The following is a 26,724-nucleotide window of genomic DNA, read 5'->3' on the forward strand; positions in this document are numbered from 1 at the left end:
TTAAAAAATTGAAGATTTTTCATTTAAAATTGTCTCAATTTTACTAGTGAAGAAACATGCTTAATTAACAAATAGAAGTTTAAAATGAATCTACAGTTTGCTTAATTCTAGTAAATGTTAACTCAAATAACTTTTCATTGTTTTCTGTGGAAGCTCTTCCTTGTGAGGTTTAAATAAAGGAAGAATTTGTGTTTTCCTTACTATTACCTTAAAATGGTTGACCTGATTATGATTAGTGAAACATATTTAAATATCAAGGGCATACACTGACTTTTCTAAGGCACAGAGCTGGCTCTACCTAAACTAGTCAAGTAGGAAGAGTTTATGCATGGTATCCAGAGTCTCTTTTCTCCAACATTATTCCAAACTTTCCCTCTCTTTTCCAACTTCCTCTGAGGTATTGTGTCCACATGGCTTTTTCTGCCTTTCCCCTGTCTCCACCTGCTCTCAGAAAATCACTGACATAAAGAAGACATGATTAATATGCATTAGAACTGTTCCTTCCAATGGTAGATATGTTTTAGTCTGTATTCTGGATCATAATCTAATATTAGAGGTCTCATCTGGCCCCCAGATGTTATTGAAGCATTTTGAACTAGTTGCTAAAATACGGAAATAAGGAGATTTAGCAAGAACCTCCAGATTTATGGTAGCTCTTTTTTTTTTTTTTTAACATCTTTATTGGAGTATAATTGCTTTACAATGGTATGTTAGTTTCAGCTTCACAACAAAATGAATCAGTTATATATATACATATATTCCCATATCTCTTCCCGCTTGCGTCTCCCTCCCTCCCACCCTCCCTATCCCACCCCTCCAGGCGGTCACAAAGCCCCGAGCTGATCTCCCTGTGCTATGCGGCTGCTTCCCACTAGCTATCTACCTTACGTTTGGTAGTGTATATATGTCCATGCCTCTCTTTCGCTTTGTCATACCTTACCCTTCCCCCTCCCCATATCCTCAAGTCCATTCTCTAGTAGGTCAGTAGGACACAGTCTTTATTCCTGTCTTACCCCTAGGTTCTTCATGACAGTTTTTTTTTTTCTTAAATTCCATATATATGTGTTAGCATACGGTATTTGTCTCTCTCTTTCTGACTTACTTCACTCTGTATGACAGACTCTAGGTCTATACACCTCATTACAAATAGCTCAATTTCGTCTCTTTTTATGGCTGAATAATATTCCATTGTATATATGTGCCACATCTTCTTTATCCATTCATCCGATGATGGACACTTAGGTTGTTTCCATCTCTGGGCTATTGTAAATAGAGCTGCAATGAACATTTTGGTACATGACTCTTTTTGAATTACGGTTTTCTCAGGGTATATGCCCAGTAGTGGGATTGCTGGGTCATATGGTAGTTCTATTTGTAGCTTTTTAAGGAACCTCCATACTGTTCTCCACAGTGGCTGTATCAATTTACATTCCCACCAACAGTGTAAGAGGGTTCCCTTTTCTCCACACCCTCTCCAGCATTTATTGTTTCTAGATTTTTTGATGATGGCCATTCTGACTGGTGTGAGATGATATCTCATTGTAGTTTTGATTTGCATTTCTCTAATGATTAGTGATGTTGAGCATTCTTTCACGTGTTTGTTGGCACTCTGTATATCTTCTTTGGAGAAATGTCTATTTAGGTCTTCTGCCCATTTTTGGATTGGGTTGTTTGTTTTTTTGTTATTAAGCTGCATGAGCTGCTTATAAATTTTGGAGATTAATCCTTTGTCAGTTGCTTCATTTGCAAATATATTCTCCCATTCTGAGGGTTGTCTTTTGGTCTTCTTTATGGTTTCCTTTGCTGCGCAAAAGCTTTTAAGTTTCATTAGGTCCCATTTGTTTACTTTTGTTTTTATTTCCATTTCTCTAGGAGGTGGGTCAAAAAGGACCTTGCTGTGATTTATGTCATAGAGTGTTCTGCCTATGTTTTCCTCTAAGAGTTTGATAGTTTCTGGCCTTACATTTAGGTCTTTAATCCATTTTGAGCTTATTTTTGTGTATGGTGTTAGGGAGTGATCTAATCTCATACTTTTACATGTAGCTGTCCAGTTTTCCCAGCACCACTTATTGAATAGGCTGTCCTTTCTCCACTGTACATTTCTGCCTCCTTTGTCAAAGATAAGGTGACCATATGTGCGTGGGTTTATCTCTGGGCTTTCTATCCTGTTCCATTGATCTATATTTCTGTTTTTGTGCCAGTACCATACTGTCTTGATTACTGTAGCTTTGTAGTATAGTCTGAAGTCAGGAAGCCTGATTCCTCCAGCTCCATTTTTCGTTCTCAAGATGGCTTTGGCTATTCGGGGTCTTTTGTCTTTCCATACAAATTGTGAAATTTTTTGTTCTAGTTCTGTGAAAAATGCCAGTGGTAGTTTCATAGGGATTGCATTGAATCTGTAGATTGCTTTGGGTAGTAGAGTCATTTTCACAATGTTGATTCTTCCAATCCAAGAACATGGTATATCTCTCCATCTATTTGTATCATCTTTAATTTCTTTCATCAGTGTCTTATAATTTTCTGCATACAGGTCTTTTGTCTCCTTAGGTAGGTTTATTCCTAGATATTTTATTCTTTTTGTTGCAATGGTAAATGGGAGTGTTTTCTTGATTTCATTTTCAGATTTTTCATCCTTAGTGTATAGGAATGCCAGAGATTTCTGTGCATTAATTTTGTATCCTGCTACTTTACCAAATTCATTGATTAGCTCTAGTAGTTTTCTGGTAGCATCTTTAGGATTCTCTATGTATAGTATCATGTCATCTGCAAACAGTGACAGCTTTACTTCTTCTTTTCCGATTTGGATTCCTTTTATTTCCTTTTCTTCTCTGATTGCTGTGGCTAAAACTTCCAAAACTATGTTGAGTAAGAGTGGTGAGAGTGGGCAACCTTGTCTTGTTCCTGATCTTAGTGGAAATGCTTTCAGTTTTTCACCATTGAGGACGATGTTGGCTGTGGGTTTGTCATATATGGCCTTTATTATGTTGAGGAAAGTTCCCTCTATGCCTACTTTCTGCAGGGTTTTTATCATAAATGGGTGCTGAATTTTGTCAAAAGCTTTCTCTGCATCTATTGAGATGATCATATGGTTTTTCTCCTTCAATTTGTTAATATGGGGTATCACGTTGATTGATTTGCGTATATTGAAGAATCCTTGCATTCCTGGAATAAACCCCACTTGATCATGGTGTATGATCCTTTTAATGTGCTGTTGGATTCTGTTTGCTAGTATTTTGTTGAGGATCTTTGCATCTATGTTCATCAGTGATATTGGCCTGTAGTTTTCTTTCTTTGTGACATCCTTGTCTGGTTTTGGTATCAGGGTGATGGTGGCCTCGTAGAATGAGTTGGGGAGTGTTCCTCCCTCTGCTATATTTTGGAAGAGTCTGAGAAGGATAGGTGATAGCTCTTCTCTAAATGTTTGCTAGAATTCGCCTGTGAAGCCATCTGGTCCTGGGCTTTTGCTTGTTGGAAGATTTTTAATCACAGTTTCAATTTCAGTGCTTGTGATTGGTCTGTTCATATTTTCTATTTCTTCCTGATTCAGTCTTGGCAGGTTGTGCCTTTCTAAGAATTTGTCCATTTCTTCCAGGTTGTCCATTTTATTGGCATAGAGTTGCTTGTAGTAATCTCTCATGATCTTTTGTATTTCTGCAGTGTCAGTTGTTACTTCTCCTTTTTCATTTCTAATTCTATTGATTTGAGTCTTCTCCCTTTTTTTCTTGATGAGTCTGGCTAATGGTTTATCAATTTTGTTTATCCTTTCAAAGAACCAGCTTTTAGTTTTATTGATCTTTGCTATCGTTTCCTTCATTTCTTTTTCATTTATTTCTGATCTGATTTTTATGATTTCTTTCCTCCTGCTAACTTTGGGGTTTTTTTGTTCTTCTTTCTCTAATTGCTTTAGGTGCAAGGTTAGGTTGTTTATTCGAGATGTTTCCTGTTTCTTAAGGTAAGATTGTATTGCTATAAACTTCCCTCTTAGAACTGCTTTTGCTGCATCCCATAGATTTTGAGTCGTCGTGTTTCCATTGTCATTTGTTTCTAGGTATTTTTTGATTTCCTCTTTGATTTCTTCAGTGATCACTTCGTTATTAAGTAGTGTATTGTTTAGCCTCCATGTGTTTGTATTTTTTACAGATCTTCTCCTGTAATTGATATCGAGTCTCATAGCATTGTGGTCGGAAAAGATACCTAATACAATTTCAATTTTCTTAAATTTACCAAGGCTTGATTTGTGACCCAAGATATGATCTATCCTGGAGAATGTTCCATGAGCACTTGAGAAAAATGTGTATTCTGTTGTTTTTGGATGGAATGTCCTATAAATATCAATTAACTCCATCTCGTTTAATGTATCATTTAAAGCTTGTGTTTCTTTATTTATTTTCATTTTGGATGATCTGTCCATGGGTGAAAGTGGGGTGTTAAAGTCCCCTACTATGAATGTGTTACTGTCGATTTCCCCTTTTATGGTTGTCAGTATTTGCCTTATGTATTGAGGTGCACCTATGTTGGGTGCATAAATATTTACAATTGTTATATCTTCCTCTTGGATCGATCCCTTGATCATTATGTAGTGTCCTTCTTTGTCTCTTCTAATAGTCTTTGTTTTAAAGTCTATTTTGTCTGATATGAGAATTGCTACTCCAGCTTTCTTTTGGTTTCCATTTGCATGAAATACCTTTTTCCATCCCCTTACTTTCAGTCTGTATGTGTCTCTAGGTCTGAAGTGGGTCTCTTGTAGACAGCAAATATATGGGTCTTGTTTTTGTATCCATTCAGCCAATCTGTGTCTTTTGGTGGGAGCATTTAGTCCATTTACATTTAAGGTAATTATCGATATGTGTGTTCCTATTCCCATTTTCTTAATTGTTTTGGGTTCGTTATTGTAGGTCTTTTCCTTCTTTTGTGTTTCTTGCCTAGAGAAGTTCCTTTAGCAGTTGTTGTAGAGCTGGTTTGGTGGCGCTGAACTCTCTCAGCTTTTGCTTGTCTGTAAAGGTTTTAATTTCTCCATCAAATCTGAATGAGATCCTTGCTGGGTAGAGTAATCTTGGTTGCAGGTTTTTCTCCTTCAACACTTTCAATATGTCCTGCCACTCCCTTCTGGCTTGCAGAGTTTCTGCTGAAAGATCAGCTGTTAACTTTATGGGGATTCCCTTGTGTGTTATTTGTTGTTTTTCCCTTGCTGCTTTTAATATGTTTTCTTTGTATTTAATTTTTGACAGTTTGCTTCATATGTGTCTTGGCGTATTTCTCCTTGGATTTATCCTGTATGGGACTCTCTGTGCTTCCTGGACTTGATTAACTATTTCCTTTCCCATATTAGGGAAGTTTTCAACTATCATCTCTTCAAATATTTTCTCAGTCCCTTTCTTTTTCTCTTCTTTTTCTGGAACCCCTATAATTCGAATGTTGGTTCATTTAATGTTGTCCCAGAGGTCTCTGAGACTGTCCTTAGTTCTTTTCATTCTTTTTTCTTTATTCTGCTCTGCAGTAGTTATTTCCACTATTTTATCTTCCAGGTCACTTATCCGTTCTTCTGCCTCAGTTATTCTGGTATTGATCCCATCTAGAGTACTTTTAATTTCATTTATTGTGTTGTTCATCGTTGCTTGTTTCATCTTTAGTTCTTCTAGGTCCTTGTTAACTGATTCTTGCATTTTGTCCATTCTATTGTCCATTCTATCTCCAAGATTTTGGATCAACCTTACTATCATTATTCTGAATTCTTTTTCAGGTAGACTGCCTATTTCCTCTTCATTTGTTAGGTCTAGTGGGTTTTTATCTTGCTCCTTCATCTGCTGTGTGTTTTTCTGTCTTTTCATTTTGCTTATCTTACTGTGTTTGGGGTCTCCTTTTTTTCAGGCTGAAGGTTCGTAGTTCCTGTTGTTTTTTGTGTCTGTCCCCAGTGGCTAAGTTTGGTTCAGTGGGTTGTGTAGGCTTCCTGGTGGAGGGGACTAGTGCCTGTGTTCTGGCGGATGAGGCTGTATCTTGTCTCTCTGGTGGGCAGGTCCACGTCTGGTGGTGTGTTTTGGGGTGTCTATGGACTTATTATGATTTTGGGCAGCCTCTCTGCTAATGGGTGGGGTTGTGTTCCTGTCTTGCTAGTTGTTTGGCATAGGATGTCCAGCACTGTAGCTTGCTGGTCGTTGAGTGAAGCTGGGTGCTGGCGTTGAGATGGAGATCTCTCGGAGATTTTTGCTGTTTGATATTATGTGCAGCTGGGAGGTCTCTTGTGGACCAGTGTCCTGAAGTTGGCTCTCTCACCTCAGAGGCACAGCACTGACTCCTGGCTGCAGCACCAAGAGCCTTTCATCCACAGGGCTCCTTAATTTGGGATGATTGGTTGTCTATTCATGTATTCCACAGATGCAGGGTATATCAAGTTGATTGTGGAGCTTTAATCCGCTGCTTCTGAGGCTGCTGGGAGAGATTTCCCTTTCTCTTCTTTGTTCTCACAGTTCCCAGGGTCTCAGCTTTGGATTTGGCCCCGTCTGTGCGTGTAGGTCGCCGGAGGGCGTCTGTTCTTCGCTCAGGCAGGATGGGGTTAAAGGAGCCGCTGATTCGGAGGCTGTGGCTCACTCAGGCCGGGGGGGGTAGGGAGGGTCACGGAGTGTGGGGCGGGCCTGCAGCGGCAGAGGCCGGCGTGACGTTGCAGCCTGAGGCGCGCCGTGCGTTCTCCTGGGGGAGTTGTCCCTGGATCCCGGGACCCTGGCAGTGGTGGGCTGCACAGGCTCCCCGGAAGGGCGTGTGGCTAGTGACCTGTGTTCGCACACAGGACTCCTGGTGGCGGCAGCAGCGGCCTTAGCGTCTCATGTCTGTCTCTGGGCTCCGCACTTTTAGCCGCGGCTCGCGCCCGTCCCTGGAGCTCTCTCAAGCAGCGTTCTTAATCCCCTCTCCTTGTGCACCAGGAAACAAAGAGGGACGTAAAAGTCTCTTGCCTCTTCGGCAGGTGCAGACTTTTCCCCGGACTCTCTCCCGGCTAGCCGCGGTGCACTAACGCCCTGCAGGCTGTGTTCACGCCGCCAACCTCCGTCCTCTCCCGGCGCTCCGACAAAAGCCGGAGCCTCAGCTCCCAGTCCCGCCCGCCCCGGCGGGCGAGCAGACCAGCCTCTCGGCTGGTGAGTGCCGGTCGGCCCGATCCTCTGCGCTGGAATCTGTCCGCTTTGCCCTCCGCACCCCTGTTGCTGTGCTCTCCTCTGCGGCTCCCAAGCTCCCCCACTCCGCCTCCCGAAGTCTCCACCCGCGAAGGGGCTTCCTAGCGTGTGGACACTTTTCCTCCTTCACAGCTCTCTCCCGCTGGTGCAGGACCCGTCCCTATCCTTTTGTCTCTGTTTAGTTTTTTCTTTTGCCCTAACCAGGTATGTGGGGGGTTCCTTGCCTTTTCGGAGGTCTGAGGTCTTCTGCCAGCGTTCAGTAGGTGCTCCGTAGGATTTGTTCCACGCGTAGATGTATTTCTGGTGTATCTGTGGGGAGGAAAGTGATCTTCGCGTCTTACTCTTCCGCCATATTCCCGGAAGCTCTATATTGTATTATTCTATTAACATGAAGTTCAAAAATATGCAAAACTAATATTTGGTGTTTGATTCAGAATAGTAGTTATGTTTGGGGAAGAAGGAGGGGTCATAATAAGAAAGTTGACAAAGACAACTTCTTGGATACTGGTAATGCTCTTTTCAAGAGTGTTTGTGCTGAGCTGTGCACTCTATGTGTGTCTTATATTTTTAAAAGTCAAGGAGAATATATAGAATTCAGTGTTGAGCTCTGTCTATTTCTATCTACATTTTCTGAGGTTATTTTTTCTTTTAAATATTATTTTTAATATTTAGTTATCATTTTATTTAAAGCTTAAAGTCAGATTCATATGATAAAATGTGAAAACCTGAGGGAAATTTTGAAAAAGAAAACAGCAATAAATTATATTCTTCTTTAAAAAATGGATTTCTCAATCTTATCTAAGATCAACTGCTTGTATTGGCTCTCCTTCAAGCTTAAAATAATTACATGGTTCTGCATTAAATATGATAGTCATACTGTTACGTGGCTCACAATAGAGCCAGTTTTATTTACACAATATGATTTTTGATTAATTTGGTGTTTTTAAATGGAAATGTTTGGTAGAATATGTAACCTTACCAAAAAAAAATGAATTTAGATATACGTTTTAAATTAATTTAAGGGAACAGGCTAGGTATATTAAGTATGTAGGAAGAAGTTTCATATCAACAAAAATCAAAATTAGTGTTTCTAATAGTGACATGCTGAAATTATGGAGAGGTCATAAGTAATTTCTAATACATTTCAATAGAATTTGCACAAGAAATCTGTTTTTCAAGCTGCTACAATAATAGCTATAGTTACTGGTAACCCATTGTTTTACTAAACAACTCGTTTAAACTTCCTGTCTTCCTCAACTTTTTTAGGATGGTATGTTGATTTGTTAATCACAAAATTTTTTATTTATTAAATTTTATTTAATTTATTGTTAAACTTTTATCTGTTTATTAAATTTTATTTAATTTTTATTTTAGGCTACTTATAGTTCTATTTGAAGGTGAAATCTGTTATTTACAGATAGACCTTGCTTCAGCCTTATTAAATATAGAGTAAAAATATACAACTAAACTGAGGATAATTTTTAAAAATGTCTTCTGTAGACAATAGAGTTTCTTAGTATTTGATAAATGATCTAATCATGGGTTTTTCAAGTGTGTATTTATGCATAAAATTATAATAGTAAAAGAATGTAATAAAAATAAGGCATATGAGTATTGGTATCAGTGTACAAAACACATTCTTACTTAAGAAAATAATACAACAGTTTGTCTAAGGAACTGTCCTTTTCACTTAACCTTGAAATCCAGTTCCCTTGCTTCCTTCCTTCTTTCCTTGTACATTTAGAAAATCATTCGGAAAATATTTTGTGTGTGTGTGCGTGTGTCTTCTTCCTTAGCTTTCTCTTTTATGAAACATTTTACAGACTATTATAGTATACTGTCTCTTGTCTTAATCATTATATCATTTTTTGAAATGTCATCATTTTGTTACTATTAGCTTTTGTATGAATGCTCTTTTTTAATGAGACTATAAATTTCTGAAAGCAGAAACTGCCTTTTCTTGTTCTCCCACATATCAAATATCAAGGAACACAGAATGTACTCAAGACATCCTCATCGAGTGGAGTTGTATTGTTAAGGATTTAAGCTTAAGCTTGTATTATTAGTAAAGTCCAACATTTTGGGGAGATCACTGTTGATATAATTCCTCCTGCATATATTGCTATTAAAGTAATGAGATTTCTGGTTCAGTACTCATAATATGGAACCTCACAGTAAGAAATTATAAAGAACAGCTTCAAATCAGTTTCAATGCTGGTTCCGAATTTAAACCACTACAGGTTTACTATGCTACTTTACAGAAATCGAGTGTTTGCAAGACTAAATCATCGAGAAGATACTAACAGCATTGGTGTGATATTCTTTTTACTGGGAGTTGGAAAAGCATCCTTTCAACTAGAGGTGTCTTGCATTTCCAGAGAGTGGCTAATAGTAATCATACATCAGAAATCCACACACACAACAATGGTAAATATTCTTAAGCTTCAAATTTACATATGACCTTTAGGATTAACTTGCCCACTTTCTGAGCATGTGCTACTGGCTATGTATAGTGATATCAGATTGCTCTGAAGGGTGTACTAGTTAAAAATAAGGCTCTGAAAAAAAAAAGGAAAAAAAAGGCTCTGGAATTACACTGTCCAATATTGATTGTGTGGACTTGGGAGAGTTTCTAAACTTCTCTGAGCCTCATTTTACGTATGTAAGTGGAGATGATGCTGTTGCCTTTTTTAATGGGAAAGTTGGGTTCAACTGAGGAGATAACCCTAAACAATTTCCTTCTTCCTGCACAGGTGATAAGTACTCCTGTATCCCAGAGAGAAAAAAGTAGGTGAGAACATTCTAACTTTTAAGAATTCTGCCCCTCAAATTTCAGTTTATAGTATCAGTATTCACCCATCCTTTCTTCATCTCCGAACATGAGGACCCGTCTTCCCTGACAAGTCACGAGTTATACCTGTACTCTTGATCTCTTCCCTCTTTGCCTTCGTCACCTTCTTGTATCCTTTATCTCTTGTTTCATGTGTTTTCAATTTTTCTCCTTCCAGTTTCTCTTTCTTTTCAGCCTACAAAATAAGTTTTAAGTTATGTTTGACTCTGACAGCCATTTGAATTGATCGTTCATTGTTTCCTCCCCTTTCCACCAAAATTAGAGGAATTTCTCCTCACTGCATGGATATTATCAACTTTTCCAATAGTTAGTGTATTAATATAAAAAAGCCAGGCTTGTAGAATTTTTTCTCGTTGTCTCTTCAACTCACCAATCTGACTTTTATGCCCACTTTATTGAAATGACTTTGTCAAAGATCACCAATGACCATTGGAAGATCCTATTTTCCAGTTGGCTAACATCTATGCAATATTTGAGATCTAACACCATCTCTCTCTACTACTGACAGCTCCTTACTTACTTTTTTTTTCAGTCTTAGTTTATATGATAGCACTTTTCTAATCCTCCTGCTTAAAAAAATCCCCACTTTTTTGACTCTTATTCCTCCTCTTTAATTATAAGGATTGCATATTTCTAGGGTTTCATCCCTTACCTTTTTCTCTTTCTATGTCTTTTTTATCCGTCCCCCATCCACCACCACCACCACCACCCCGCCCACCAGTGATCTCATTTACTTGTAGCCTTTTAACGGTCACCAGTGTTCCAATGACTTTACAGCCTGAATTTTGAGATCATGTCATCTGTTTGCAACTCCAAAGCTGGGATGAAAACAGGCTGTTATATGTCCCGTAAGCATCTCAAAGACAGCATCACCAAGATGGCAAATCAGTCTTGTCTCCTCCATTCCACTTTTCTAGACCAGGCCTTCATCCGCTCTCATTTGGACCCTTGCGGTTATCTCTAATTTAGTCTCACTATTTCAAGTAGTGAGAAGGACAAGGAAGGAGAGGTCTATAAATGCATTGCTGAGAATTCCATTATAATTTCCCCGATGTGCAGAAAGTTACTGGTTAGTACTGATTGTCAAAGGCACAAGAGTGGGATTTTTAGTTTCTCTCTCTGAAAGTCAACTTCCCCATCGTAGATATACTCAAGTTTGTGAGCTATTTTACATGGATCCCTGTGTGGTCATGTGGCTGGGAATACTTTATTTGATACTTTATGTAATTTGTATATGTTTATCAATAGTTCTTGATTAGATTTAGAGATGAGGAGATCCAAATTACTTCTTCAGTGAATATTAGAAATATTATACTTTAATATGTTTCCTTGTTAAGCTTTATGACAATTTATGGGTACCTTGATGAAGAGATTTTATTAAATATTCTGCAGTCCTTTAGTGTGTTACCTTGAGATCTGATAGTTTACTTATCCTATAAATTATGTTAAAAATAAAAAGCTTACTTTTAAAAGTGATGTATAATAGTGTGCTCCTGAATTTATGTAATTTATTTATAGCTCGCTAATTTCCATATTTTATATATTATAAATATATTTGACCTTTCATATTTCAAACTGCTATTCATTCTTGTGAGTCATGGTTGTACTTAGAAAAGGAAAAATCCTTAATAGGAAACGAACTATCAAATTATTCTGAAATCAAATATCAAATAAATACAAAATATCAAGTAATATTTCCAATATATTTGGGAAGAATGTTTTATTTACCTTTTTATTTTCTACTATAAAGACTGATTTCTAGGAATGTTTGTTGATTTAAAGTCTTTGAACTATTACTGTCCATCCATTTGGCTGCAATAACAAAATACTGTAGACTGGGTAGTTTATAAACAACAGAAATTTATTTCTCACAGTACTTGTAGCTGGAAAGTTCAAGATCAAGGCACTGGTAGACCCTGTATCTAATGAGGGGCTGCTTTCTGGTTCATAGATGGTGCCTTCTTACTCTGTCCTCACTTGGTACAAGTGGGGAGGAATTTCTCTGGGGTTTCTTTTATAAGGTCACTTATCCTATTCATGATGCTTTGCCCTCATGACCGAATCACCCCTCAAAGGCTCTACCTCCAAATACCATCACATTCAGGATTAGGTTTCAACATACAAAATTTGAGGGGAAGCAAATATTCAGACCATAGTAATTCCCCTTAATAACATTTGATTTCTCCACTTGTTTAATAACAATTTACAAATCTAACTGGAAAAGTGAACAAATATGATATGTTTTCCTATGTTTTCTCTTAAGTAAATGTGTCCATTGCTATATAGTTGTATCTGTTTGCATGTATCACAGCAACAGTAATTTAACAAGTTTATTTGGGTTCCATTCACCTACAGTTTGTAAGCCTAAGAGTTTATTGAATTAAATTACTCTGTCCTCTCTTGTATATTCATAAATTTAGTAGTCCTTTGTGGTAAATTAACTACAAAAATAATATTGTTTTCTCAAGAACATTGAAATTTTAGAACAAATGTGGTTTGTTGGCATTTCTGTGTTATTCGTAATAAGGCATACATTCACGTATAAAATACTATAACCATTTATCATGACTATAAGCATTATTATAATTAACAGATGAAATATTCATCTCCTTTATTTTAAAAACATCTCCAGGTCCTATTTTAAAGGAATTTAAATAGATATGTTGCCAGAATAATATGATTTGTACTTGAAAACTTTCATTTTTATCTATAAAATGATGTAATTTGATCACATTAGAAACAAAAAGCTATAAATACCAACGTTTTGTCCTAGGCTAGTTATATCTTCAGAACAATGAAACAAAATTATAGTTCTGTAGTTTTTTTGTTTTGACTTGGGTGATGAATTAAGAAGGTACTGTTAAGTACCTTTCTGTGGGTTCTATTTCACTGATTTTTTTTTGAGGTCTTGGTATTTTGTAGCATCATATTTTATAATTCAGTAAGAAACAAAATTATACCTCAAAGAAGCCTGCATTTTGGTATTTTTTTTCTCTCAAGGATGCTTTTTAAATATATCATCTTTTGTTTGGTTATTTTTGGACTCTGTAAATAATGTATTTCTGTGTACTCTGTACCCTTTTTAAGGTTCTTGAATTCTGGACTTAAATATGAGTGATACACAAGAGTTGTGAGTGCAAAGTGATTCTAATGTTTATATGGAGGGTTGAAAGACCCAGAATGGCCCATACAATAACAAAGGAGAAGAACAAAATTGGAGGATGAACACTATCTGACTTCAAGACTTACTATAAAGCTACAGTAATCAAGACTGTGGTATCAGTGAAAGAAGAGACAAATAGATCAATGAAACAGAATGGGGAATGCCGAAATAGATTCACATAGTCAATTGATCTTTGGCAAAGAATCAAAAGCAATATAGTGCAACAAAGCCTTTTCAACAAATGGTGCTGGATCAACTGGACATTGGGATGCAAAAATAGTGAATCCCACTATAGACTTTACACCGTTCACAAACGTTAACTCAAAATGGATTATAGCCCAAATGTGAAACACAAAACTGTAAAACTCCTAGAGGGTATCATGGAAGAAAACCTTAGGTATGGTGATGGCTTTTTAGACACAACACTAAAGATGTGATCCATGAAATAAAATACTCGCTAAGCTGGACTTTATTAAAATTAAAAACTTATGCTCTGCAAAAGTCAGTGTGAACAGAATGAGAAGTCAAGCTACAAACTGGGAGAAAATATTTGTAAGCAATAAATCTGATGAAGAACTGTTATCCAGATATACAAGAACTCTTAAAACTCAACAATGAGAAGACGAACAACCCAATTAAAAATGAACCAAAGATCTTAATAGACACCTCACCGAAGAAAATGTACAGATGGCAAACAAGCATTTGAAAAGATGCTCTACATCATATATCATCAGGAAAATGCAAATTAAAACAACAATGAGATACCATTATGCACCTGTTAGAATGGTCAAAATCCAGAATACTGATAACATCGAATACTGGTGAGGATGTGATGTGGAGGAACTGTCATTCATTGCTGGTGGGTACCATGCAAGATGGTACAGGCCCTTTGGAAGATAGTTTGACAAGTTCTTACAAAACCAAGCATACGCTCACCCTATGATTCAGCATATCACACTCCTTAGAATTTTCCCAAAGGAGATGAAAACTTATGTCCACACAAAAACCTGCACAAGGGTCTTTATAGCAGCTTAATTTGTAATTGCCAGAACTTGGAAGCAACCAAGTTGGCCTTCAGTAGGTGAATGGATAAATAAACTGTGGTGCATCCCGACAATAGAATATTATTTAGTGCTAAAAAGAAATGAGCTATCAAGCCATAAAAACACATGGAGAAAACTTAAATACATATTACTAAGTGAAAGAAGCCAAGCCCAAAAGGCAATTTACTGTGTGGCTCTTAATTATGTGATATTCCGGAAAAGGCAAAGCTATGGAGACTGGAAAAATATCATTGGTTGGTAGCAGGAGGGGCAGGGGAGAGATGAATAGGTAGAGCACAGAGGAATTTTAGGGCAGCGAAACTACTCTGTTTGACACTAATGATGCGTACATGGTAATACACATTTATCCGAATCTGTAGAATATACAACACAATATTGAAGCCTAAGAAAAACTGTGAACTTTGAATGACTATAATACGTCACAGTAGGTGCATGGATTGTGTCAGTGTGGTGCTCTGGTGGAGGATGTTGCTAGTGGGAGAGGCTGTCCGTGAATGGGAGCAGCGGGTATATATATGGGAAATCTCTGTCTCTTCCTCTCAGTTTTGCTGTGAACCTAAAACTTCTCTGAAAGAGAAAAAGTCTTCAAAAATAGTTTGATAGAATGGGACAAGATACTAGCAATAACTGAATAACATTTAATAACATATTCTGGATTCCCATACATTAACCACTACTTCCCTTCCCAGGATTTTAATTTATAGGATGCTTCATTTTCTCCTCTTTGAAATTTTCATTTCTCTCCCTTTTTATTCATTTTCTCTTTCGCTTCTTCCTCCCAGTCCTTGTACTAATCACTAATACACAATTCTTTATTGTTTTAGAAACTATTTATGTAAATAGTTAAATTCATTCTATGATTTAACCTCCCCCGAAAGTGAGACACAGAATACCCTAGTGGCTACAAGCGTGAACTCTGGAACCAGAATGCTTGGAACCAAATCCTACCTAGTGGTGTGACGTGTACAATTTACCAAACCTCTCCCTGGGCTTTTGTTTTCTCAGCTGTAGGATGGGGATGATATACAGCCTACCTCACAGCGTTCTTATGAGCGTTACATTGTTGATATTTGTGGGGTTCTGAGAACAGTGTGGGCACTTCCTGAACACCTCGTGTTTGTTTAAAAAATATGCATGTTCTTCATTGGGTGGCCCCTATTCTTGAATCCTTTCCAAGTAGAAAAAAATGCCTCTTTTCCTCTCTAAGGCTAAATCTTCAACGTGAACTCGGATTCTCAATGCCTCTTACCTTCTCAGATTCTTCTTGGCTTCATGAATTATCTTCACATTCCTTTACTGGACTGGTTGCCATGCTCCCGCAGTACAGAATATTTGTAATATGACAATTCTGGGCCTTTATGTTTGATTTTCCCATTGCATAGAACTGTTTTTCCCACCTTGTGTGCTTGGCCTAATTTGACTCGTTGTTCAGATTTGTTCTGGTACATCTTTAACCTTCTCTACTGCAGAGTACCAGCTGCACCGTTCCATCATAGACTTTGCCCCCCTGACTTCTGTGTGTTGCTTTACTTGCCTAGGCCCCCAGCAGAAATAAGTATTCTTTCAGAGAGATGATGTGTTCTTCCAACCCATGAGATCAACAGAACGATTGGCCCCGGTTATATGTTTTTACAGTCAGTGAATAGTTGAGTGTTCGAATTTGATAAGCACTTTATTTCTAGTTTGCTGTCATATGAATTCATTTCAATAAAATAATGTGTGGCTTGACAAATAGCAGAGATTCTGTTTACAGCATGATTAGCTAAAAAATGTGCTCTCACCAAGAATTTTAAAAATCAAAGATTGTTACTTGACAGACCAAATAACAAAAATAACAGATTTATTGATTTATTTATTTATTTTTGCCGTACGCGGGCCTCTCACTGTTGTGGCCTCTCCCGTTGCGGAGCACAGGCTCCGGACGCGCAGGCTCAGCGGCCATGGCTCACGGCCCCAGCCTCTCCGCGGCGTGTGGGATCTTCCCGGACTGGGGCACGAACCCATGTCCCCTGCATCGGCAGGCGGACTCCCAACCACTGCGCCACCAGGGAAGCCCACAGCTTTATTTTTTAACAAATTCTTATTTGAGAGAGTCTCATATTCCATTTACTATATAATCAATTATCTTATGTTTTAGAATGACCAACAATTTAATATATCCCATGCTATCATCTGTCTTCATAGCTTTTTCCTAGGAATTAATTTTTTTGTGAAGTCAATGCAGATTATATTTTATAGTCAGAGGCAAAGGATTAAAAAATAATGTTACGTCATCTTATTACAGGAAAAAAAAATGTTCTTAAGGGGTATTAGTTTCTGTGACTCAATGTCCAGATGTATATCAACAGTGTGTGGCTAAAGAAGGTGTTTTCAAAAGCTTTTGGTGGTTTAATGTATGCATTTTTAAGATATTGAATTTAAGATATTGAATTTTGGTGATAGGAATTTATTGTTCCATTGATCTTGTCTGTATCTGTCTTTGATTGAATACAGAACTGACAGAATTGTCAATGTAAGTGGGAACGTACTTAGCATGTCTCTCCTTGAACTTTGCAGGTTTAGCCTTTAAGCATTGATCTGTTATTCGATTGATAAACCTGACTGTCAAGTATGTTCAGTAGTTTAGCTTTAGAAGATCTTATGTCTTATGTTGCTTAAGTGGTCCACATATGGAAACAAACCTACGGGGGAGCTATTTTCTTTTTTTTTTTTTTTCTAAGTGAATTTTTTTATTCATTACAATTAGCCTTTGAAAGTTTTTTGAATTTGGTCTTTAAAATTTTTTTAATATAAGATTTAAAGGTTTTAAGTATCCCTTTAATATTGCTTTAGCTGCCTCATCACAAATTTTTGTCTCTATTATTACTTTAATTTTTGTTCACTTTGAAGTATTTAAAATTTTTTATTATGATTTATTATTTAACTTCTGAATTATTTAGACATGTGTTTTTAAGTTTCAAATATGTGAAGTTTTATATTTCTTCTTGTTATTGGCTTCTCCCTTTTACCTTTTTCAGATTGTTGCTTGTAGTTACCCCCATTCTCATCTGTACTGTACATAATTTTTTCCTGTACTGTCTGAACTTCCCTTTAAGCATATATGTTTGTTCTAGTTTGTTTTCTATTTCAACAAAGCAAACAAAACTTTTGACCGCACCTTACCCTTTGTACAAATAATTTCTTAGCTCCCCTTCACAGCGTCAATTTTGAAGGAGTCCTTAGAGTTGCTCTTTCCACTTTGTCACCTCCCATTCTCTTAACCCATTTCAGCCAGACTGAGATCCCAGCAATCTCTTACAATTGTTTAATGATCTCCATGGTACCAAATCCAGGGGTGATGCTTTGGACTGATTTTCTGTCTACTTGTTCTGTCAATTAGTGAGAACAGATCTACTTCAACTGTAGATTTTTCTTTTTTCTTTGCAGTTCTTTTTTTTTTTTTGCTTTAGGTGTTTTGAATTCTGGCTATTAAGTGCATAAACATTAGTGATTGTTATATCCTCCTGATGAATTGACCCCTTTATTATTATGAAATGATCTTCTTCTTGATAATATTCTTTGCTCTGAAATATACCTTGTCTGATAATCATATATCCATTCTACTTTTCTTTTGATTAGTGTTAGTGTAATATATCTTTTTCCATCTTCATACTTTTAATCTGTTGCTGTCTTTGTATTTAAAGTGCGTTTCTTTTAGGCAACATAAGAATGGGTCTCACTTTTTTATCCAATCTGATAATCTCTGCCTTTAAATTAGTATGTTTTGATCAGCTACATTTTATGTGATTAAACACATGATTAGGTTTAAATCTATTGTCATTTTTGATGTCTTTTCTGCTAATTATAATATATTCTGCTCTGCATTGGCTTTGATTTATTCAGTTTTCTGATTATGAGTTAGCTGTATTTTCCTGTTTCTTTGCATGACTGGGAATTTTTGGTTGGATATCAGACATGAATTTTTACCTTCTTGGGTGCTGGATATTTGTACATTTCTATAAATATTCTTGAGAGTTGTCCTGGGATATAGTTAATTTTGATCTTTTGACTCTTCCTTTTCAGATTTGTAGGTAGACAAGAGTGATGTTTAGTCTAGGGTTAATTATCCTCTACCATGAGGCGAGACCGTTCTGTGTACTCTACCCAGTGCCTGGTGAATTATGATGCTTTCCAGTGTCACTGGTAGGGCCAGACACTGTCTCCTGTGTGAGTGTTGTGTATTCCCTGTAATGCTTTGGTGGTTCTTTTCCTTGCCTTTGGTAGTAACCTTACATTCACGGACAGATCAGTGTTCTGATGAACACTCCAGGCGGACTCTCTGCAGATCTCTTGGAGTTTTCTCTCTGTGCTGCTCTCTCCTTTTTGTTACTCTGTCTTGCAAATTCTGGCTGCTTTAATTTCTTCATGTCCTCAGCAATGTCCCCTTAACTCAGCCAATATTCCCGACTGTGCTTGTGTTTCCCTTCCCAGTGCAAGGCCTGGAAATTCTCCAAGCAGTCAACTAGGACTTACCTTATCCTGCCCCCACCCCCAATCTCAAGGATCGCTGTCCTTCATTGCCCGGCATCCAGCATCGTGAAAGTCCTTGGTCCACATGTTTTGTCTACTTTTTTAAAATTCTTGTTCACTTCTGATAGGATGGCAAATCCTGTCCCTGTTACTCACTTTGGACCAGAAGCAAAACTCAGAATCCTTTTTGAGTTTTCTTTAGTATAACTACTTTCTCAGAATTAATTCTCCCATGTGTGGCGTAGGTTAACTGTCTTTCCAGAATTGAACTGACTCATACTTGGCAAATCTTGTTTGGAGCTCATCTTCTGAGGGATATTTTCCCTTATATGCTCTTCTAGTGAGTTAATTTTGAGCCTGCCAGTAGCCTGGCATTGCTGGGTGCACAAAGTCAGGTTGTAGCAGTTCTTTGACGCATGGGTTTTTGCCCAGTGTTATTTGTGTAGCTATGAGACAGCCCTCTACCCCACAAAAAATATAAGCCTATTTCAAATCAGACTCACTACATCCTGGCCACAGTGAACACTTCATTTTTGGTAGGTGGGTAAGGAGTAGGCACTATTCCTGTCCTCATTCATGGTGGAAATCTTACTTCTGGTTCCTGCCCTGGGGTCCAAAATGGGGCATATTCCTGATGGCCTCAGCCCTATGGCCCACAGTCCAGCTTGTCCATGAGCTATTGATTTCAGCTCCTGTTTACTCCTCTGAGTTCCCTATTCATTTCTGGTTTATGGAGATTTTCTTTCCTTGATCTTTCAAACCTGAAATGTTTTCTATTAAGTTTGTGTTTTGGGAGTAGAAAGGGAGGGATTTCCATTTATGTTTAGTCTACTATTTCACCCAGAATGAAAAAAAAAACAAAGTTTTGACAAGGTGGCAGATAGTAGAGACCATGAGGGAGATAACACAGTAATTTCAGTAAGGCTTATCCTGTTTCGTTGAAATTCTCATCAGTTTACATTTCTTTACTTTTTAATATAGCTTTTGTGTTATCTTGGCAAAGATTCCACTCAAAGATTTTAGGAAATTCAGAACCTAATTCATGAGGGATAGTAAAGATTTTGGTGGAGCTGCTCATGTTCTAGTGTTTTTTAAAATTTTGGTAATAACTGGAAAGGATAAAAACTAGCTTGTGAAGTATTGGCAATAATGCACTTTTTTTTTAATGTCGTATAGCATGAGAGTTATCTAGAAAAATTGAACAAAACCCTTTAAATGATATAGATATTTATAAAGACTAAGACTTGTTCATATGGAATATGGGAAATGAATATCTGATTAGAATATCTAAAAAATGAAAAAAGATTCCAGTTGTGGTCAATCTATGACTGACCTTGTGTTTCAGTATTCTTTCTTTGCCATTCAGACTGGCAGTCCAGGGGCCCAAAGTCCTTGTTTCCCTTGGTCCATTTCCACTGTGATGTGTTTTATAGTCCATTGTTTTAAACAAAGGCAATAATTTGTATTAAAGATATTTTCATCAGTTTAATGCACTAGTTGAGGTTTGTCAAAAATTTTAAAAGTGCTCCATAATTGATGAGTCATTCTTAATATTACGTTTTACCCATCTTTTTTTAATGCCTAAAAATTAAAAAATCTCCCACGGAACATTATTCCACATGTATAATTTTCCTTGCAGGGATACTTTTCAGTAATTGAACTTGTTTTCGCATTCTGCTTAAATATCAGTTTTTCTCTCATCTTGTTGCACCTTAAACCTTTTTATATAGTTACTGAAAATATAAGTGCTCCTAACATTTGCAAGTTTAATATGCTGAAGTCCCTACCTTTATAAATAATGCTTCAGTACATTTTCATGTCATCATAAACCAAGATTGGTAATGGATTAGCATAATTATTACCTTTGAGCATTTGGACACAGAGTAGCCTTAAGTAAACATCATCATCAAGATATTTATTTACATAATTGATTCACATAAAAGTTTAGTTCTTCACAGAAATTATTAAGCAAAATACTAATGTACACATTTTAGACTCAATACTATAATTATGAGGAAAGACAGGCTAGTAAAACATTAAATTCAGTCATTATAGGAACCATTCACTTCTATAAAGTAATGAAATTAGTTTACATAAGGTACAAAGGAAAATCCGTCTCATTAATTCATAATTATGTAGTCTTCCCTTTTGGGGTGGGATGTGGAGAAGTGGCAATTATGTGTTCATTCATGAAAATACTTTATAAATTAGGTAAGCTATATTTAAATATATTGAGGTTCTTCGGCACCTAAAAGTAAAACGGTGATGTGGTTTGTTGAAACTGAAAATGTCTTGGGAGTCATTTAATTAATGGAAATATTCCAAAAATCTACATGGATAATGTAAGCAGGATACACAATAAAAGCTCAATGATTGTTTTTTTCTTTAAAACTTTGCCTTCTTATAAATAAATATAGCTAATTGATCTAACCAAAATATAGGAAATTATTTATTTAACAACTTTTATGTGAGATTTTGCCAATAATTTCTGTAGCTAAAATATTAAAACACCATAATGCAACAGATTGGGGCATAAGGTCCATTATCTACTTTAGTATTACAGTGTTGATTTAATGTCTGATTTTAGTCTAATCATAGGAAGATGCATATGCTTTTGGAAGACCCTGGTCCTATAATTGACTTCAGCCAACTCATGGAGAAATATATCCTAAAAACATAAAAAAAGGAGGTCCGCTTATCCTTGTCTTAACCTATTGTAGTTAAGGTATTCATTTACTAATATATGTTGAATTCAGGTATGGCTGAATGTTCCAGACATCATGTTAGGTCCTGAAGAAATGACAAATAGAAATGAACATGGCCAAGAAGACTGTTATTAATGGGATTTTCGTTCTAAGGACCTCTTCAAGAATTATTAAAGTTCTTCGAACCAAAAATGAGTATCCAGTAGATAGTTTGACAGTTCTTATTTTAAAGCAACCAAGCAACAACCATTTATAGAAATGTATACTTAACTCTGTGCTTGGTACCATGAGGTGCCAAGAATATATGACTCTTTGGTCCACCGATTGTATGAAGAAAATAGCTCCTGACTTACTTGCCCAATCCTGTACTTCTGTTTTTCTCACAAAGCATAGGAGTAGATGTTTAACATATCTTATATCAGTAGGCATGAGGAGATAAAAGAATAGAGAAAGATGGAAGCTGAGGGTCATTCATGAGTTAGGGTGGAAAGGATATACATCAAGTCTTCCTAACCAACCCCTCTTCACTATCCAGACAAGCTATATGATAGTAGTTAAGATGGAGAAAAATTGTACAATCTTGGCTCTGTTGTCTCCTTTACTTTTTCAAGATTTATCTGGGAGGGTGAGGTACATGCATTCACAATACTCATGGGTAATGGGATATTTTCTTTATTCAGAAAATATGTGAGTGTCCAGCACTGTTCTAGGTTCAGAAAGCACCTGACCCAGATACACTGGAGTCTGTTTACAAGAGTGTGATGTATTTAACTAATTTACTACAGCAGTTGTTTCAGATAAACTAAATCATTACCCATACTGAGATCAAATGTAGGAATCTTAGCGATTTGACTCACATTTATTCATCTTTGTGAGGTAATAAGCAATTAATCAATGATTAGAATTCAGGAGATAATTTGTAAGGATGGATGTAATGGAATTTAATTAACTTCAAATAAGTATTTTAGTAGACCCAGATATTTATTTATAATATGATAGCTTCTCTATTTTTGTCATTACCCACTGCAAGTGGGTAGCACAAGAAATCATGCAGCAGAGTTAATGCCAACCTAAAATGCCATGGTCTAAAAAGTCATAGCTTTTTAGCATTTTTCACATCTGTATCATGATTAGTAAGCTGACAATTCAATGTGATTGATGATATTGTTTTCCAGTTCCTAAACACTTTGTTCTGATGCTCTCAGATCAATGTGTATGAGACTGGCTATTTTGTATGAGCTTGGATATTTCTTAATTGATCTTGGGACTACATTTATAAAGCATAGTTCAAGAAATTACTCTTTGTAATTATTAAAAGAAATAATCTTATTTCTTCATTTGCTACTTGAAGTATAGTAGTCAAAAGGAAGTTGATGGGGCTTCCCTGGTGGCGCAGTGGTTGAGAGTCCGCCTGCCGATGTAGGGGACGTGGGTTCGTTCCCCGGTCCGGGAAGATCCCACATGCCGCGGAGCCCACATGTTGTGGAGTGGCTGGGCCCGTGAGCCATGGCCGCTGAGCCTGCGCGTCCGGAGCCTGTGCTCCGCAACGGTGGAGGCTACAACAGTGAGAGGCTCGCATACCGCTTAAAAAAAAAAAAAAACAAAAAACAAAAAGGAAGTTGATAGTTGATGAATAGGTTATCCAACCTGTAGCAGAGAACCGAGGTAAGCCTGGAATGTGGAGTTCAGTGCTCTTCCACAATCTGCCTCAACACATAATTGTTTGAATCTACCAATTACATGGGAAATAACGATTCTTTCCAAAAAGTAGCCACTACAATATGGGTGTAGAAATATTTGGACATGACCACAGTAGTAGGTTGGGAGTACAAAAGAAGTCTTCTGAGATTTTATTATAAGGGGAAGCAAAGTATAACTTGGCCACATGTCCTCAGAGCCAGAGCACTGTCCCAATTTAGAGCAGGGGGAGATCACTCTTGTTTGAACTAGTTCACATCCAGACCACCTGGCAGGGAAAAAAGGGTATGTGTGACATTTTAAAGAGCTCTCAGCATAAATGTTGTAATGCCTCTGATTCAAGCAGCTTGGCTTTGGGGCTTCTCTAAGGAGAGAAGAGTTGCTTCAGTCATGAGTGACAGCAGCTAGCCAGCTTTCTTGAGGGTGGAGCGTTAACTAGTGGCTCAGAAGTGCACATCTTTGGCTCAAGGTGTTAGTAGATGTAGAAGATCAAGATACGGTATATAGCTGGTGGCAGAAGTGGTCCATGGCCCATCATGAGTACTCTCAATATTCTCAGTGAGACTTGCAGTGGTACTGTGGCTGAGGGTGTATCTTTGAAGGTTGCTAAGGCCAGAATGATGCCAGTGTTATTACTGAGCTTGCTAAAATTTGTATGTAAATGTCAATGCGATCTAATTACTAAACACGGGCTGGTCACATATATAATTTTTTATTTTGATGTGAAGCCCCTTTGAAGGGCATATTTTTGGCAGGGAAATTTGAGATCAAGTGTAAGAACATTTTACTTTATATATGTCTCTTTAATGAAGCAAAACCGACAATCCAGCTAAGAATACTTTAATATGAGGCATCTTTTGGGAAAGCATCTTCTATTTTTTTTTTTTTACCATTTTCAGATGTAAAAAGATATTGGCACTAAAAGTGTTGATCTTACTTATTGCAATTAACCTTTATGTGTATTACATTTTTCTTCACATGTAAAATTTGAGCACAGAAATATAGATAACTTAACATTAAATATTGCCCCCAACTGTAGACCTTTGAATATTTCTGTACAGCCTTAAAAACACATTCATCATCTCAAAATTTTGTGGGTCAGGAGAGTGGGCTTGGGTCCTCAGCTCAGGGTCTCTGAAGACTGCAGTCTAGGTATAAGATGGGCTACAGTCTCATTTGGAGGCTCTTATTAGGGAAGAATCTACTTCTAACCTCACTCAGGTTATTAACAGAATTCATTTCCTCATGGTTATAGGACAGACACCACGGCTTCTTGCTGGCTTTCAGCTAAAGGCCACCCTCAGATCCTAGAGGCTGCCCTCAGCTTCTAGAGGACACTTTCTCTTCCTGAAGGTTGCCCACATTTCCTTATTTCTTTACCACACGTACTTCTCCAACCTGGCCGCTTGCTTCATCAAGCCAGCAAAGAGAGTTTTTAGAGTGAGTCTGATAGAAAGACAGTCATATATACTGTAACATAATCACAAAGGTGAGATCCTATTACTTTTGCCATATTGTTTGATTAGAAGCAAGTCATAGGTCCTGCCTACCCTCAAGAGGAGGAGATGATATGAGAGCATGGATGCTTAGAGGTGGGGAGCATGGGGGCCACCCTAGGGTCTGCTCACTACAATTTATTTATCATCTATATAGAACTTATTTATTTTAATGAACTCACTGTTTTCCTAGGCATGTGTTATATCAAATATGAGTAGAAATAATGACCTGAAGCTTAGAAATCTTTTATTGTCACACCCTTTTTGGGGGTTAAAAATATTTATTATAATGATCTTTTTTTTTAAAGAAGATGTTGGGGGTAGGAGTTTATTAATTAATTAATTTATTTTTGCTGTGTTGGGTGTTTGTTTCTGTGCGAGGGCTTTCTCTAGTTGTGGCGAGCGGGGGCCACTCTTCATCGCGGTGCGTGGGCCTCTCACTATCGCGGCCTCTCTTGTTGTGGAGCACAGGCTCCAGACGCGCAGGCTCAGTAGTTGTGGCTCACGGGCCTAGTTGCTCCGCGGCATGTGGGATCCTCCCAGAACAGGGCTTGAACCCGTGTCCCCTGCATTAGCAGGCAGATTCTCAACCACTGCACCACCAGGGAAGCCCTATAATGATTTTTCATTTCTCTCTCTTGATCCCGTAAAATATCTTCCCACTGTTCATATGTATAATGTTAAATATATATATAATACATATATATATATTAGAATTAATTACTAAACTTTGTGGATTTTATTAAAATCTATCCTTTAATAATATAGTTAATTGGGCTTTCCTTGATTGAGAGGTAATGATCACTTAAAAGTCATTCTTTATTTTGAATTAAATATTCTGAAGAAATATTTGAGATATCAACTAGATAGTAAATACAGAGTTCTATGTTACCATATCAGTAATAGTGCCTACTGTGCAGCCCTGAAAACTACAGGCATACCTTGACATCTTGGCTGGTGTTGGCTCTGAGAACCATATCAATCTGTGCTTGGGTGGGTGTTTGCTGAAGCCATAATTTCCTAAGTCCTACCATTCTTATCAGATTTTGGAGTGTGATAGAATTATCTTTTCCTCAAGTAAACTGAACATTTTGCACTTGCCACATATGATTTTACACATGCTGGGGAAGAAGCTTCCACCTGCCTAATGTGCTTTACCTGTCAAAGGAGAAAAGGATGACAGTGTAAATGAGCAAAAGCCCTCCTTCCCCTGATGCAGCAGGATGCTCAGGCCGTACACAGATGGTAATAACAGCTCACAATCCAATCTTTTAGACTGCGGGGCAAATGAAATAAACACCTTTTATTTACGTTAAGTATCTACATTTAAGCCAAAGTTTTTAGTAGAAGGTGGAATCATTGCTCAAACAAAGTTTTATTCCCTGGATTATTCCTTGGCTAATATAAGAGCTATTTAGTATTCATGGCCACTCTTTTAGACAGTGAAAGGTTTTCCCCTAAAGACAGCCATACAGAGAAAACCTTCATTTCACATTTCCTATCATCTCTATCCTAAGAGTATGTAATAAACTAAGAGGTGGGGCTTTCATTAAATCCCAGGTGGAAGAAGTAGAGAGGGGCAAGAAAGTAGAGTTGGAAATAATATTTAATATTGCTTTAGAATTTCCTTTCTGAGTTTGAGTTCTTTCTGAATCTGATTCTCCCAAGGTTCTTTTGACGAAGGCCGTTTTTAGTTCAACAGGCATTATCCCCAAATCGTACATTTATTGTAGTGGTGCTGTATGGGAAATTTTAATAGTTTTAATGTTATTAAACAAATTTAATTGTTTTATAAGACAATTTTTTTGAGGAAATTGTAAGTTATTATAAAACAGTGTTTCTCAAGTGACTTGTGCAGGGTAGGTGGGAATAAGGTGGTAAGGTGTGGTAACTTCCAGGCAATTCATTGATTATTCAACAGTCATTTTTGTAGCATCCATTATGTTCTTACAAGTGCCAGGACTGGATTGCAATAGGTGACAAGAGAAGAATGGTTCCTGCCATTACAGAACAGGAAAAAGGAGATTTGGTCTCATTTTCCTAGGACAAAATGCTATACAGTATTTTACATCTTTTTG

The 26,724-nt window shown here is 37.2% G+C and overlaps 1 protein-coding gene across 4 annotated transcripts in view; it reads left to right on the forward strand.

Annotated features, from left to right (window-relative positions):
* The window catches only part of GPC5 (glypican 5), a 1,392,911-nt gene that overhangs the window by 161,029 nt on the left and 1,205,158 nt on the right, over positions 1-26,724 (forward strand). The window lies entirely within an intron of this gene.

The sequence above is a fragment of the Globicephala melas genome, chromosome 18 (genome assembly GCF_963455315.2).
Source record: "Globicephala melas chromosome 18, mGloMel1.2, whole genome shotgun sequence".
NCBI lineage: Eukaryota > Metazoa > Chordata > Mammalia > Artiodactyla > Delphinidae > Globicephala > Globicephala melas.